Below are 16,921 nucleotides of genomic sequence, written 5' to 3'. Positions count from 1 at the left end.
CTAGCCAAACCCAAATCCTCCAACTGTTCTTCCTATGTTTTAGTCTCTAGGCCTTTAATCCTCTTAGTTGCTCTTCTTGGCACTTTTTCCAAAGTCTCAACCTCTTTTTTGTAATGTGACGACTGGAGGTGTTCCTTCATTGTGGCACAAGGAAACAGGCTGTCTCTTGCTCTGCTGGTGTGTGTGTGTGTGTGTGTGTGTGTGTGTGTAAAATCCCCTTCCCTCAGAGAAGTGGTTTGCCATTGCTGAAAAATCTGCAAAGTGCATTTCTTTCGCCAGGATATAACCATTCATCAATTTCCTTTCATGCTTTAACTGTTTATTCTCTGTTTTCTACATTTCATTAACTGCCTGGAGTATTCACCGGGGTAAAAGGAAAGGGGAAGGGGAAAAAAAAAAGCAAAGCAAATAAGTCATAAATAAGAGAAACCTTGATGTCGGGGCAGGCTTTGAGGATGGTGGGCCTTGAACTCGCCACAGGAATGCTCCTTAACTCCCTGGAGCCCCCCCCCCTCTGCTTTTTTTCCTCCCCCTCGGAAGGAAGACTAACCTCAGCTGGTGGAAGGAAAAATAAACAGGCATGCAAAGAGGTGTTGACAGCTTCACAATCCGTCGGAGGCAACTTGACCGAATCACAAGAGTTTTCGGGATTTTTCTTCTCAAGTATGAAGAAGAACGTACTTGACCTACGAAGAGCAACCGTTGCAGGAATTGGATATGTCTGGTTTAATGGAAAGAAGGACCAGGGGGTGACATGAGAGCATCTTCCAGTATTTGAGGGGCTGCCCCAAAGAAGAGGAGGGGGGTCAACTTATTTTCCAAAGCCCCTGAAGGGCAGGAGAAGAAGCAACGGGTGGAAACTAACCCAGGAGAGAAGCAACCAAGAACTAAGGAGGAATTTTGCTGACTGTGAAAACCATCAACCAGCGGGACAGCTTATCTCCAGAAGTTGTGAGTGCTCCAACACTGGAGGTTTTCCAAGAAGAGATTGGGCAGCTATTTGTCCAGGATGATATAAGGTCTCCTATTTGAGCAGGGGGGGGCGGGTTGGACTAGAAGACCTCCAAGGTCTCTTCCAGCTCTGTTATTCTATGTTCTAAGTTCCTTTCAATGCTAACCTTGGAAGATCCCTGCAAATGTTCTAGAATTAAGCCCATGCTGAGGGCCACCAAGAAGCTCAGAAAAGTCCAAGGTCTGCAGTTCGGGTCAGGGTGCCTTCAATCTCCACTTTCCAAAAGGGGAACATTTTCACCCTCCTGAAAAGCAACCAGTTTCTCCATGTTTTGGACAACAGTCTTAAGTTACATTCATATTCCTCTGAACACACGCATTGCTCACTTCCCATGTTCAGCACTCATGCACACGTTCTGGCTTGGAGCTGGCAAGATCTATGGGGTTTTCAAGCTTCTCAGTGCTCTCAAAATTTGGTTCTTTTCTTGCAGACGTTTCATTACCCAACTAGGTCACATTATCAGTGCAAGCGAGTGTGATGTTTGCGCCTTAGTAGTTCCTCAATTAGGGCATTGTTTTCCACTTGATAAAGTTTGTCTGGTGTTAATCCCTGCTTCTCTGGGTGTTGCCTTCTGGAGAGAATATGTTCTGGCTGTTTTGTTTCCTTCTTAGCTTTGTTGTTGTCTCTTTTGAATCATGTGTAAACGTGGCTTATTTTTATGTGTCTATTGGTGGTTGATCTTTCTGAATGCCAAGCTTCTGGGAAGTCACTAACATTTGGGAGAAGGAGTTGTAGAAAATGTACACAATAGGGAACAAAGCCCATATTCCCTTGCACAGATGTTACCCAGTTGGGTAGCGAAACATCTGCAAAAAAAAAAACTAAGCTCAGAGAGCACCAAGAACTCCTCCTCCTCCTCCTCCTCCTCCTCCTCCTCCTCCTCCTCCTCCTCCTCCTCCTCCTCCTCCTCCTCTCTCCACAAACTCCCCTCCCTTTTAGCACTGATGATGTTACCTAGTTGGGTCATGAAACCTTTTCAAAGTAAACCACCAACCTCAGACAGCACCAAGTCCAACCCTGAACCCTGAGATGAATCTCTTCTATTGATTATGTGAGTTTACTTCCAAGGTAGGTCACACACCTCAGGGTCTGCCAGAGGCAACGGATTACACCTCCCACCATTCTCAGGGTCTGTGAGAGTTGCAACTAAACTAACCAGAGGACACCAGATTGGCAAAGACGAAGAGAAAGAAGCATTTAAAACCCAACGCACGTCACATGTTCCCCCAAAGACAAAAGTGCCTTTGACCAGCTGATTAGTGGCACGGTTCAGCTTCCAAACGGCTCAAAGTGAAAATGGCCAACTACCAAACACTCAAGTCATCACGAGATGCCAATTCAACACCCCCCCTTTTTTTTCTGCTGTTGGCAAATCACGATTAGACTGAGGGTCACAACTGATGGTCACAAATTCTGGGAGGCCATTCCAATATCATTGCCTCATCTAGGTGCTTCATCCCTGGAGGTTTTTAAGAAGAGCCTGGACCACCATCTGGCTGGGATCCCAAAGGGGAGGGACCCCCAAACTTGGCAGCTTTAAGACTTGTGGACTTCAACTCCCAGAATTCTCCAGCCAGCTATTCTGGATGGAGAATTCTGGGAGCTGAAGTCCACAAGTCTTAAAGCTGCCAAGTTTGGAGACCTCTGGTATAGAGTCTCCTTGAGCAGGGAGTTAGACTAGATGACCTCCATGGGTCCCTTCCAAGTCTGCTATTTTGGATTCTGGGTTCCAACCTTGATACTTGGATTTGCCCAATGCAGGCATTCCAATTGATTGATTGATTGATTGATTGACATCTTCCCCCAAATGACATGAATTCTGCCATCCGTATGAACTCCCAAGTACTCCTCAACCACCATTGAGCCCAACATTTCTGTTGCTAAGCACGACGGCCGTTAAGTGAGTTTTGCCCCATTTCACCCCCACCCCCCCTTGACACGGGTGTGAAACGAATAGCCACAGTTTTCAAGGGAATCTTCCCTCCCCATTGACTGCTTATCAGAAGTCACAAAAGGGGAATGACGTAACTCTGGGACACTGCAACCTGTCATAAATAGGAATTGGTTGCCAAACGTCCAAATTGTGGCCACGTGACCAAAAACGTGGAAAAAAACGGTCCTAAGTGACATTTTTTCAGTGCCACTGTAACTTCGAATAGTCACTAAACAAATGGTCGTAAGTTGAGACTACCTCCACTTGCCCTGTTGGGGTCCTCCATAGGTAAAGGTTCCCCTCCTTGCACATCCGTGCTAGTCGTTTCTGGCTCTAGGGGGCGCTGCTCACCTCCGTCACAAAGCCGAAGAAGAGCCAGTGCTGTCCGAGGACGTCTCCGTGGTCTGTATTCATCTATTTAGGAGATTAACATCTCTCGTCTTTCGTTCCGGAGCTCAAGGCACCAGACACAACGTTCCCATTTTCCCATGACAACTTTCAGATACAGGCTTGATTTCGTCTATCTGGGGTGAGATTGATTGACCTTCCTGGGTCACAGAGCAACAGAATGCAGCACAAAGCTCCCCACTGGCGACAGGAAGAGCATCCGGCCATTAAACGCTCTGCTAGCTCCATTCAGTGGCCCAGATTCCAACCCGCAAGGGATGATGATAAGAGTAACAGAATTACAGAATTGGAAGGGACCTTGGAGGTCTTCTAGCTGAACCCCCTACCCCAAGAGGAGGTGACTTTATATCATTCCGGACAAATGGCTGTGCAATTTCTTCTTACAAAGCTCCAGTGACGGAGCATCCGCACCTTTGAAGACAAGCCATTCGGTCACAGAACAGAGGCTGACCCCTCTTCTCTGAGGCAGTCCAGCAAGTGCTGGAAGACAGCTATCATGTCGCCCCCTTGTCCTTCTCTTCCTTAGTTAACTTTAGGGGAAGGGAAACACATCCGTGCCAGTCATTTCTGGCTCTAGGGGGCAGTTTTTCATCTCCATTACAAAGCCAAAGAAGAGCCAGCGCTGTCCGAAGACGTCTCCGTGGCCATGTGGCCGGCATGACTCAATGCCCTCGAAGGCGCACAGAATGCTGCTACCTTCCCACCAAAAGGGGTCCCTATTTTTCTACTTGCATTTCTTACACGGCTAGGTTGGCAGAAACTGCTGGGACAAGGAACGGGAGTTCACTCCGTGACGCAGGGGATTCGAACCGCTGAAACTGCCAGCCTTTCTCCTCAACAAGCTCAGCGTCTGAGCCACTGAGCCACCGCATCTCTCCATGGGTACCCACAAAGGCCCACCGTCCTTCCACCACGCTGTCATTCTCTTTGAGCCAATTGTCTAAGGTTACCCTTTCCCAAATGCCACCCCCCCCTCGTAAAACAGCACACGCCTTTATCAAAATAAGCCTTCAAGCCAGTTTATCAAACCCCAAACATTTCCAATATTTATAGACTTTCTGCTTTGCTTGGTAATTTCTCATCCGATATTTCAGCAGCCTGTTAATCATATTTCCCCTGGCGGGTCTTCACAAATCAAGAGAGGAGACCCCATTTATCATCCATAAAATAATCCCTTTTCTCCCGCCCCTTCCAAACCTTCAGAAGGAAAGGGGGGAAAAAACAGTTTCTTTAAAACAACACTTAGTGCGGGGATCCCTGGGATCAAGCAGGAGGAATCGTTTGCTGCCAGCCGAAAGAGCAGCCAGTCCTGCCAATCTTTGGAGCAAAAACACCCACATGTCAGCATCTGGATGGTTGGATGGCCTTTTAAGATCTCCAAACTTGGCAACTTTTAAGATTTGTGGACGTCAACTTCTGGGAGTTGAAGTCCACAAGACTTAAAGTTGCCAAGTTTGGGGACCCCTTGCTCTAACATCTTCCCATGCTGCAATTTCGGTTCGCTGAGCCCTCTTAGCCACACACCCACAACCACTGCTGTCAAGCAGAGCGTGCTAACTCAGTCCAAGGTGAAGGAAGGTCCTACGCCGGAGGAGACAGCCAGCAATTGGCATGCAAGGGAGGCCATCCCCTTCTACACGAAAGCCAATGCGGCATTAGCAGAGGGACGGAATCAAGATCATGTGAAGGGCTAGCACCGCTTTATAATGCCCCCGCTAAGGCCACACTCGGAAGGCCGCATCCAGTTTTGGTCCCCATGATAGAAAAACGATGTTGAGACTCTAGAAAGGGTGCAGAGAAGAGCAACCAAGAGGATTAGGGGACCGGAGGCTAAAACATACGATGAACTGTTGCAGGAATTGGGTAGGTCTACTTTAATGAAAAGAAGGACTGGGGTGACACGATGGCGGTCTTCCAATATCTCAAGGGCTGCCACAAGCAAGAGGGGGTCAAGCTATACTCCAAAGTACCAGCAGGGAAGGCAAGAAGCAACGGATGGAAACCAATCAAGGAGAGAAGCAACTCAGAACTAAGGAGGAATTTCCTGACAGAACAATTAACCAGCGGAACTGCTTGCCTCCAGAAGTTGTGAATGCTCGCAACACTGGAAGTTTTTAAGAAGAGATTGGACAGCCATTTGTCTGGGATGGTATCAATCAAGCAGAATGGAGCTGGAAGGGACCTTGAAGGTCTTCCAGTCCAACCCCCCGTGTACCATTTCAGGCAAGTGAGGTTCTCCTGCTTGGCCAGAGGGTTGGACTAGAAGACCTCCGGGGTTCATTCCAATTCTGTTCTGGACCGGAGAGGCTTTAATGCCAGGGAGGGCCATCCTGAATTATGGGGCTGCAAACTGTCCCAGCGGAGGCAGCTGGCACTCTCTGGCTTCGCTTGCTCTGCTGGGAGCTTGCAAATTTGAGCAAGATGCATTAGGCCAAAGCTAAACCCAGGGAAGTTTTTTTGGGGGGGCAGGGAGGGGGGACGGTGCTCCTATTTCTGCCCCCCCCCCTTGACGGTGTCACTGGCCAGCTCACCACTCAGCAAAAGGCGCTGACATCACCGCTTCCTCAGCTCTGTTTCTGCATCTCATTAAGGGCAAAGCTTTGCTGCTTCATTAATTCAAAATGCAGGTGATCAATTCTGGGTTGGTGTTGGGTTTTGGTTTTTTTGTTTTTTTTTTAAAATTCCGGAGCGATGATTTAAAATTTAAATATTCCTCAAGTGGCTTTTTTGTCTCTTAAAAGCTCTGCTGCAGGGGCTGCATAAGCCGGAGGAGGAAAATCTTCTCCCTGCTGGAAGGAGGTTAAAGGGGAATCAATATGAAAAAAAAAATGCTTCCTGTGAGCCTCGGGGATGCCCACCTGGCGGGATTAAGTGATGCACACACACACACACACACACACACACCCCCAGGCAGAAATGTGGGAAAGCCTCCCCGTCCCAGGAATTTGGATGGCGCCCCTGGGGTCAAAGACAGCGAAGAGCCTCACCCTTCGGCCTCATCTGAGCCTGGCCAGGCGCTGCTTCCCTGCCTCTGCTCATCCCAACTCCTCAACCAGAATAGAGCTGGAAAGGGGGCCTTGGAGGTCTTCTAGTCCAACCCCTTGCTCAAGCAGGAGACCCTAAAATCGTTCTAGACAAAGGGCTGGCCAGTCTCTTCTTCAAATCCTCCAGGGTTGGAGCACCCACAACTTCTGAAGGCATGCCTTTCCACTGATGAATTGTCCCCATTTTTAGGAAATTCCTCCTTAATTCCAGGTTGCTTCTCTCCTTGATGCGTTGCCACCCGTTGCCTCTTGTCCTGCCTTCGGGGGATTTGGAGAAGAGCTTGACTGCCTCTCCTCCTTTGGGGCAGCCCCTCGGATACTGGAAGGCCGCTCTCCTTCGTTTCTCTCGAAACTGGCCTCTCCGGGCCTCGCTTTCCTTTTCAATGCAGGGGAAGATGCCAAACTTTTAAAAATCATCTTGACTAACTGGATTTGCAGAGCAGACCTCCAGAGATCCCGGGGGAGGGGGAGCTGGCAGGGAGCCTGAAAGTCCCCCCCACCCACCCCAAAGCAAGCCAGCCATTTAATGGGGGAAACTTCAGCTTGGTACAAAAGGAAAGCCAACGAAGTCACAGAGAGGTCGCACGTGAACGCCAAAGAGAGGGAAAGTGCCAGGGAATTAAAAAATGCACCCCAGCAACCTTAAAACTCAGAAGAAGTTGATGAGGAAGGATGAGGGAAACCCCCCCCTTTTAAACGGCCTCTCCAAGAACATCCCTTGGGAAACTGCATCTTGCGGGGGGCCGATCTGGAAGCCATTTGGGATGCAAACATGAACCCGAACTGCTTTGGTTAGTCATACTCAGCCGAAATAGAGCTGAAGGGACCCTGGAGGTCTTCTAGTCCAACCCCCCCTGCTCAAGCAGGAGGCCCTATACCTATGCTATTTCAGTCAAGTCGCTGTCCAGTCTCTTCTTGAAGACCTCCAGGGATGGAGCACCCACAGCTTCTGAAGGCAAGTCCTTCCACGGATCGATCGTTCTGATCGCCAGGACGTTCCTCCTTCGTTCCAGGTTGCTTCTCTCCACGGTAGGTTCCCCTCCGTTGCTTCTTGTCCTGCTCTTTGGGGCTTTGGAAAATAAATTGACCCCCCCCCACCTCCTCTCTGTGGCAGCCCCTCCAATATTGGGGTAGGCTGCTGTCACGTCTCCCCTCCTCCTTCTCTTCATTAGACTCGACCTACCCAGTTCCTGCAACCCGTTCTTCATACGTTTTGGTCTTGCAGGCCTTTCATAGCCTCCAGGGGCTGCGTACAGCCTCTCCTCTGATTTTCCTCCTGTGTTCCTGCCTCCTTTCCAACCCCAGAGACCCCCGCAGGAATCCAAGAAAAGATGGCAGAGGGGCCACTCGGAGCTGGCAGGCAAATATTTCCGCACTGCCATCCACCCCGCAGCGCATCTCAGGTGGGATGCCTGGAGCATAAAGGACGCCCAGCTGCTCACCTGGTGCCTGGAGGAGCTCAACCCCCCCCAGGAAGACCAACACCCCTCCTTCCACCACCACCCACCCCCAAAGCAGGCAGACACTCTATCGACTTGTAGCATCCTCGTCTTCTATAGATTGCGTCTGGGTTTGCTGGCCCACATCCAGTCCATTATTTTTGCAAGGCCAGGAATCCTGCCAAACTTGGCATTGGTCCATCAGCCAAGCCCCTCTCCCTCCCTCCCCCTCCCCCTCCCCCCATCCCAGCTCCAAATATTGCCAAGTGATTAGCGTCGCTCCATCCCATAATAGGAAAGCAGAGCCTTCCTTGGATTTGAAGAGGAAGAAGGAGCCCTGCGGGGAGGAGGGCCAGGCTCTCCCAGGCAGGATGGCTGGCGAACACCCACCTACTCACCCTCTTTCTCCGTGGAGTAGCCCCAAGGAGCCGGCAGGACCTTAAGCAGGTGACTAAGCGGCGTTTTTCTCTTTTGCAGAAGTTGAAAGAGGCTCCGCTCCCTGAAGGCAAGCAGAGGAGGGTTGTGGGTGCTCCAAGACTGGAGGATTTTAAGAAGAGTCCGGACACCCTTTCATCTGAGGGGTTATAGAGGGGCTCCTGCTGGGGCAGGGGGCTGGACTAGAGGACCTCTGAGGCCTGTCATTCTGCCTTCCCAGCAGCTGCGATATGAATGAAGGACCCAGGAGGAATTCCCATCCTCCCTCCATCATTTCAAGCATCCACCAGGCCTCTCGGCTTGCAAAGGCTTCTAATGTTGGCAGCCATCGAAAGCAATCAAGGAAGAACCTTTTCCCCGGGGTACAAATGGTCTGAATTGAGCCCCATTTTCTTGTGGGGAGGGGAGGAGGAAGGTCTCCCTCTCGGCCTTCTCCAGGCCCCAGATCAAAACCTCACCCAGGGGATCCAAAGCTGTTTACTACATGCACAGAGGAGATGCCAGCTGCAAATGACAACTCCGTTTTGCAAATGTTTGTGTAGGTTCCAAAAGTGACTGTTCCCAAAAGTGGATTTTCTACAAGCAACCGGATTTTGGTTTTTTTCCTCGAAGGCCTTTTGCTTCTCATCCAAAGAGGCTTCTTCAATTCAAACCCCGCTCAGTTCTCCAGAAGTGAAGAAGCTTCTTGGGATGAGAAGCGAAAGGCCTTCAAGAAAAAAGCAAACAAACAAATAAGGAAGTCCAGTTGCCTTTTGGAAAAAAAAACACCCCACAAAAGCACCTTTGGGACTTTTCGCAAGGAATTGCAACATGCGAGGCACAATTCCAGAAAAGGAAGGGAAAGAAAACAACCACCGCCACCACCGAGCACTCCAAGCAGGCAGGAAAACGTCGCCCTTCTTCAGTGCCAGGACCGGCCTTCCGCCCATGCCTGCTATTTCAGAAACAGCCCACTCAGCCAATTCCTCCTCTCCGTTTCTCGGCACCACTCCCCCTGATTTCTTAGAAACCCCATTAGCGGAATCAAACTTCCTCCTCTTAGGAAGGGGGTGAAAAAGCCAACAAGCTGAACAGCTGGGACTTTTTGAGCGCCGGCCCTGCAGAGGAGACACCCCCTCCCCCTTGCCACATGTGGGATCCCATGCCTGCCCCGGGAGGCACTTCCAGGAACTGGAATTGGGTACGTCGAGTTTTGATGAGAAGAAGGGCTAGGGGTGACACGAGATCAGCGTCCCTGTATCTCAAGGACTACACCAAAGAAGAGGCAGTCAAGCCATTCTTGCAGGGGCTGCACCAAGGACTGCACCAAAGAAGAGGCAGTCAAGCAGGGGTCTCCAACCTTGGCTCCAACTTTAAGCCTGGGGGACCTCAACTCTTAAAGTTGCCAAGGCCGGAGACCCCTGATTCAAAGCATCTGAAAGGCAGGACAAGGAGCAAAGGATGGAAACTCATCAAGGAGAGAAGCAACCTAGAACTAAAGAGAAACTTCCTAAGAGTGAGGACAATTAACCAGTGGAATGACTGGCCACCAGAAGTTGTGGGTACTCCAACACTGGAGGTTTTTAAGAAGAGACAGGCAACGGCCTGGAGAATAAGGAGTCCTCGACATATGGCCACAATCGAGTCCAAATGGTTAAATGGCTAAGCAAGACCGTTCTTTTGCTCTGTTTTATGACCTTCCTTACTACATGAATCACTGCCGTTGTAAAGTTAGGAACGCGGTTGTTAAGTGAATCTGGCTTCCCCCACAGACCTTGTTTGTTAGAAGGTCACAAAATGGGATCAGGTGACATGCAGCCATCATAAATATGAGTCAGTTGCCAAGCGTCCAAATTTGGAATGGATGCTGCCACGGTCATAAGTGTGAAAAATGATCATAAATGGTCATTTTGCTCAGTGCCGTTGTCACTTTGAACAGTCGCTAAATGAATGGTTGCAAATCAAGGACTACCTGTAGTTGTGGACTAGGGTCCTACTTCCGGCCCCCAGAGAGCCTCAAATTTGCTCTTTTAGCAGCCCTTTGCTCCCCCCCCTTCGCCCTTGGCCAGGAGGGAGATGAGGATTTGGCTGGCCAATGTCAGGATGAGCCTGCTGGTACCATTCCGACTGACACCTGAGTGAGAAGGTGAGCACCTGCCTTTTAATCCAAGGTGTGAGTCAAAGCAGGGGCTGCCCGCCTCCTTCCTTGGCTTTGCTACTGCAGACAAACACAGCTCACTCCTCCTGCCGTGTTTACAAGGAGGAGCTGGAGGGAGCGAGTCCAGGAAATGGGATCTTCCCAGCTCAAAGCTCTCCGCTCCCTCCCCCCCCCCCCAGCCCTCAAGGGATCCAGTGGGACCGAGCTGGACCCCATCAGGGCAGGAGAAAGCCATCGAAATCCGGTGCTTTCTCTACCACAAGCACCTGAAAGGCTAACAGCATCCTTCAGTAGAACCCTCAAAGTTTCCGACAAATTTCTTCTTAGCACTTTAAGCTCTTAATCTGACCCAGATAATAAGGCCTCCTTCTAGTCCAACCCCCCTAACCCCCCCACCCACACATAATTCTCACAAATATCCCTTATTTGCAAAAGGACCAGGCCCACAGGGAGATTCCTCGGAACTTCTGTTTTTTTCCCAAGGAAAGACGTTTTGTTTCCTTACAACTTTGCTCTTCCCGTCTCTTATGCGGCCTGCTTGCCTGCTGCCTCTCCTCGCAACCCACGCCTCCCTCTAACGCCAGCCTCGAAATCCCCCCAACCACCACCAAATGGACTAAAAGAAAAAGAAAAGAAAAAAAAAACCCCAGGAACGACCAGAAGGACCGTGGAAGCGGAAGGGCAGCCAACAGACAGCGGAGAAGAGTCAAGAAACACAGAACCAGCGGTGGAAAGTGTGATATTTCTAAAAAAAATATATGTTTTTTTGCAACATGCCCAAAGCTGCTGCTTTGTGTTTGCTAACTGTCCAGGAAAACAAACAAACACTTCCCTGGTTTATAAAATACTCCTTTGTAGTGAGGCTCGGCCTCTCCACACACACACACACACACCCCACTCCCCTGGAGCAAGTTGGAAAGGAATTAAAAACCAAGCACAAAATGTTGCCTTTGACTTGTAAGGCTGCAGCTGCCTGATTTGCTCCTTAAAAGGTGGGACAAAAGGGGGAGGAGGTTGTGTGAGAGACCCCCCTATTCCAGAATCCCTTTTGCAGCCCCCAACCCTAGACAGGAGGGTGACCCCTTGTCCTCTCCTTAAGAGAACCAAGACAAAATCCTCAACATTTCTCCAAACGGGAGCAGGTTAAACTCATCAAAAAGCTCGGCTTTTATTCGACTTCAATACAAGATTATTCCCTCTCCGTTTGTCCGGAAGGGAAAATCAGGGGAGAAAATGAGGAGGGGGGTTCTTCTCGCTTCCCAAACTGGCCCTTACTCCAGGTAGCTCTGAAGCAAAGCGCTTGCTCGGAGTAGCCCCAACTTTGATTAGGGATCTCCTGCCAAGTCGCGGCCATGCCATGAATTGGGAGGGGGGGGCGTTCCAGTAAGGGTACCAGCCTCCCTTCCTCAGGCAACAGGGTCTTTCTGTTTTTTGGGGGGTGGGGGGCAGAGAAGGAAGGAAGCGATTACGGCAGAGACGCCTCATTTCTTTCTGCAATTGTGAACGGCGGGGTTCGCTCTCCGAAGCGGGGGCGGCCAACCGCTCGCTAGCCAGCCCGCCGGCTTCTCTCTCCTGCCCCCTAAGCCGGGCTGAAGCGCGGCGGCTGGAAGGAGACCCGAAGGAGGGAGATAGGATGGGGAGGGGGCGCCGCAGGGACCCCGGCCTCGTGGGCTCCCCTCTCTCCCATCCGTGTCCGCTGCAGGCAGGAAGCCTCCGCGCCCCGCGGAGCCTCCAAGATCCAGGCGAGGACACCCCCCCACCGCCTTTCTTCTCTCTTTGGGGAGGGGGTCGCGCTTTAGCCCCTTCATCCCTCTCGCGCGCCCCTCCTCCCAGTTTTAAAAGCAGTAATGGGGGGAGGCGGCCGAAGTGGCTTTGCTGCTGGCAGGGCAGAGGGGCGGGCGGGGGCGGGCGAGATGAACCTGCTGCTGCTGCTGCTGCGACCCCGCGCTGGTCCGTCTCGCCCCCTTGCAAGGCTGACTCCCCGACGACGACCACCACCCCCGACGACCCCCGCGCCAGGGCGGCAAGGAGAGCCGGCGGCGGGCACAATCAGTCCACCCCGGCGGGAGGAGGGGGATGAGGATGAGGAGGGGGAGGACGTGGGGAGGGGAAAGAAAGACCCCGCAGCTACCTGACCCCAGTGGGGACCCTTCCCCATTTTGCCGCCTCGCCTCGCCTCGCCTCCCCCCCAAGAGCAAAGTTGCCTTTCGGGCTTCGGCGGCAGGCGAAGCAGGGACCGCCAGGACGGACGCCCCTTCCCCTTTCCCCGGGAACGACCCCCCCACACCGCCTTTTTCCCCGCCACGCCTCGCCCTGCCCCGAAGGGGCAAAGTTGCCTGTCGCGCTTCGGCGGCGTGGAGCAAGCGAACCGCCAGGACCGACGCCCCTGCCCCGGGACCCCCGACCCATTTTGCCTCCACGCCTTGCGTGGTACTGGTGGGGGTGATGGTGGTGGGGCAAAGTTGCCGCTCGGGGGCCGGGCGAGGACGGATGCCGCTCCTTCCCCCTGCCCGCCGCTGCGAGACTCACCGTGTCCGCGCCGCGTCCTCGGCGCGCCCGGCTCGCCAGCGCTCCGCCTGGCCCGCTCGCCCCGGGGCTGCCCGCCTCGCCCGCCCGCAGGCTGCCTTCTCCTTCCCGGCGGCGGCGCTGGAGGCAGGAGCGGCGGCGGCGGTGGCAGCAGCAGCGGCGGCGGCGGCGGCGGCGCCTCTCCCGCACCAGCTGCGAAGAGAGCGGCGGAGCGAGGCAGAGGGCTTTTAAGCGCGCCCCCCGTCCCACCCCCATGTGACCAGCCGGGCGGGCGGAGGCAGCGAGGGAGGGAGAGCCGGGCGGAGGCCGCGGCGGCGGCGGCGGAGGCAGCCCGGCTTCTCCCCGAGCGGGACGCGGCGGCGGAGGCAGCCCTGCCCAGCAGCGCCCGGAGGAAGAGGGGCGCAGCGCCCCGCTGTCCCCCGCGGGATGCCCGAGGAGCCGCGCCGGGCTCGGCAGGTGCGCCCGGCCGGCGGGAGGACGGAGAGGCGTCCGGAGGACCTCGGCCCGGAACCCTTGGGAGCGTCTTCCCCAACCCCGTGCCCGCTGTACGTGTGGATGGGCAAGCGGACACGCGTCTGCAGGGGCGCAGGCCTTCCCAAGGAAGGGAGCTGAGCTGCGGGGACAGAGGAGAAGCGGTGGCCGCCAGCGGCCGGTTCTTTAAGTCAGAGGACAGAGGCCCAAGCGCGGCTCTGGGGGCCAGCTGTTCACGCGTCGATGCCCCGGCGGCAACCCGTGTCCGTGGGAACGCGCGCCTGGCCGCCTCTCGGTCCTGGGAAGGCAGCTTGGAAGCGCCGCGGTCCACCTTTGCAACCTCCCCAGACCAAGTCCAAAGGGGGAAGCTGAGATTGGCATAACAACCCCACAGTAAACAGGATTGCAAAAGGATTGTCAGGAGATGCCTCGTTTAACAACCGCAGCACTTAGCAACTGAAATACCGGTCTCAGCTTTGTCGTAAGTCAAGGACTGCCTGCCTAATTAAAAAAGATCACCGCAAAAAATCAAAAGGGGGCTCCTTTGGGACGGGGAGGGGCCTCTCCATAGGAGCACATAGTCCTCGACTTACAACCCCAGCTGAGCCCAACATTTAGCTTGCTAAGGAGGACAGTTGTTAAGTGAGTTTTGCCCCATTTTACGGCTTCTTGCCGCCATCGCTATGTGAGTCACTGCAGTTTTTTTAGCTGCACGGTTGTTAAGGAAGGCTTTCCCACGGACTTCACTTGTGAGAAGGTCACCCAAGAGGATCATGTGATCCTGGGACACTGCGACCATGACCGTCATAAATAGGAACCGGTCTCCAAGCTGTCCGAATTCTGGTCACATGACCCTGGGGAATGCTGCAATGGTCATAAGTGTGAAAAACAGACCCAAGTCTTTTTTTTTTTTCCTCCAGTGCCATTGCAGCTTTGAAGGGTCACTAAATTGAAAGTCTCCAAACTTGGCAAGGGACCTTGGAGGTCATCTAGTCCAACCCCCTGCTCAAGAAGGAGGCCCCTATACCAGAGGTCTCCAAACTTGGCCACTTTAAGACTTGTGGACTTTTAACTCCCCGAATTCTCCAGCCAGCTTTGCTGAGAAGACTAATTGCAGCTCAGGGGTGAATTGTGGGATCCTTGTTGCTCTCTGAGCTTTGTAGTTTTCCTGCAGACGTTTCATGACCAAACTAGATAGTATCATTAGTGCTAGAAGGGAGTGAGGCTTCCAGAGATGAGGAGGAGGAGGAAGAAGAAGAAGAAAAGAAGGAGAAGGAGAGGAGGAGGAGGAAGAAGAAGAAGGGGAAGGAGAAGGAGAAGGAGGAAAGAAGGAGAAGAAGAAGAAGAAGAAGAAGAAGAAGAAGAAGAAGAAGAAGAAGAAGAAAGAAGAAGAAGAAGAAGAAGAAGAAGAAGAAGAAGAAGAAGAAAGGAAGGAGGAAGGAAGAGGAAGGAAAAGAAGAGGAGGAGGAGGAGGAGGAGGAGGAGGAGGAGGAGGAGGAGGAGGAGGAAAAGAAGAAGAAGAAGAAGAAGAAGAAGAAGAAGAAGAAGAAGAAGAAGAAGAAGAAGAAGAAAGGAAGGAGGAAGGAGGAAGGAAAAGGAGGAGGAGGAGGAGGAGGAGGAGGAGGAGGAGGAGGAGGAGGAGGAGGAGGAGGAGAAGAAGAAGAAGAAGAAGAAGAAGAAGAAGAAGAAGAAGAAGAAGAAGAAGAAGAAGAAGAAGAAGAAGAAGAAGAAGAAGAAGAAGAAGAAGAAGAAGAAGAAGAAGAAGAAGAAGAAGAAGACTGATGCTTGGTGCTGTCTGAGACTGGGTGGTTTTCTTGCAGACATTTCATGACCCAACTAAATAACATCATTAGTGCTAGAATGGAGTGGGGTTTGCAAAGAGGAGGAGGAGGAGGACTGTGGGGTCCTTGATGCTCTCTGAGCTCAATTGTTTTCTTGCAGACATTTCATAACCCAACTAGGTAACATCATCAATTCTGGGAGTTGAAGTCCACAAGTCTTAAAGTTGCCAAGTTTGGGGACCCCTGTACTAAATGAACTGTCGTAAGTAAAGACTACCTTACATGTTTTTCTTGGGCTTTGAGATTGGGCCAAACCATTGCTGGGGGGGGGGAGGGCGTTCTTCAAGGATGTGGAGCCCCCCCACTCCCCAGCCTTTCTGTAGCCGCGTTCCAGGCAAGGAGCTACTCAGAGCCATTGGCGTAGCATGGATTCCGCCTGGGCGCACTGCATTTTAATGTGGCTCCGTGCCGAATGTGTCACCAAATAAGGTTAAAACGCCAATGCAACCCAAATATAATAAACTAGGAATACATAATGTAAACTCTACAACAAATTAAACCGGCAGCTGAATAAACCCAACAGGAGAACGAGCAGAGAAAATGCTCAAAAACAAAACTATCTCACTCCCATCTATCTGTATATATAAAAGTAAAATACCCCTCACGCATCATTACAAAATCTCCAGAACCGTAAAGCCTACAAACTTGAAATTTGGCCCATATGTTCCTCTTGGCTTCCTGGTGCTCACTAAGAAAGGATTTTTCCAAATGACCATCAGATCATTTAGAGTATTTCCTATATTATTATTATTAACACGCTTTGATGCTAAGGAGTTCTACTCCCCCTCCCCACCTGAAAAGAAATCTCTTCCAAATACAAAACACAAGCAGAGGAGAGGAGGTTCAGTTTCAGTTTCACAGCACCAAGCAGCTTTAGTACAGAACAGTTGAGTTAAGCCACGCCCAGGCTCCTTGCTGTCTCCTTGCTCACACAGCAAATACTCTTTCAGTTTCCAAACAGCCCTCCACTCTCTCACACACTGACAGGACGCTCGCCAGATGAATACCGATGGATGCTAGTAGGCAGAGGCAGAATTTTTTCCTCCTTATTTTCCTCCCCCAAAACTAAACCCCACCACATGCAGTTTCATAGCAAAGCACAGGTGACAAGCTAGTTTAAAATATTTTGATGCCTCTTTCCTTGTGCGCAGCGCTTCATAACCAGATGAGGTGATGGTTTGAAAGAGAAGCTCACTTCAGACGCCTCCATAAACCATGGGGCTGAAATACTCCACTCCGTGATGTCTTGCTTCTGAGCATATCGCTTCCGTGTTCCTGATTTTGTATGCTGACCTCTGCTGTATGGGATTGTATATAAAGAAGTTTTTCTTATGTGGATGAATCCTGCAGAATTATTTACTTGGGTGCTGGTTGGATGTGCTGCGATCCTCTGACACTTCACAACTGACTTGCTTAGGAGTGGAAATTTGGGGCTTGTAAGTTAAGAACCGCTTGTACTGCCTTATCCCAGACTCGATGCATTCATGATATTTATTTAGTTATCATATTTATAAAGCTGCCCGTCTCACAGAATGGGCCTTTCACTGGGCAGTTCACTATAAAGGGTTATAAACTAGCAATATCGAAAACAATCAACAAGAGGCGCTGTGGATGATGGGGCTTGATGTTCAGAGGGCGTGGCTACTGAGCCCGAGGCCTACAGAGCCAAGTTCTC

At 51.8% G+C, this 16,921-nt stretch overlaps 1 protein-coding gene across 3 annotated transcripts in view; it reads right to left on the bottom strand.

The window, feature by feature from the left end:
- CNTFR (ciliary neurotrophic factor receptor) overlaps nt 1-13,133 on the bottom strand; it is a 367,691-nt gene extending 354,558 nt beyond the window's left edge. The window contains exon 1 of one of the 3 annotated variants that reach the window (XM_087958761.1): nt 12,938-13,133. The gene's annotated coding sequence lies outside the window, so the exon portion shown is untranslated. Of the gene's footprint in view, nt 1-8,234; nt 8,254-12,937 lie in introns of those variants that run through there. The other 2 variants (XM_087958762.1, XM_087958764.1) reach the window with 2 other exon arrangements.
- Between the last annotated feature and the right edge of the window lie 3,788 nt (nt 13,134-16,921).

The sequence above is a fragment of the Notechis scutatus genome, chromosome 2, assembly GCF_049901735.1.
Source record: "Notechis scutatus isolate UNSWTSFEM ecotype Mainland chromosome 2, rNotScu1.2, whole genome shotgun sequence".
In the NCBI taxonomy this organism is placed as follows: Eukaryota; Metazoa; Chordata; class Lepidosauria; order Squamata; family Elapidae; genus Notechis; species Notechis scutatus.
The sequence above is the reverse complement of the archived record's forward strand: the minus strand, read 5'-3'. Positions and strand labels throughout refer to the sequence as shown.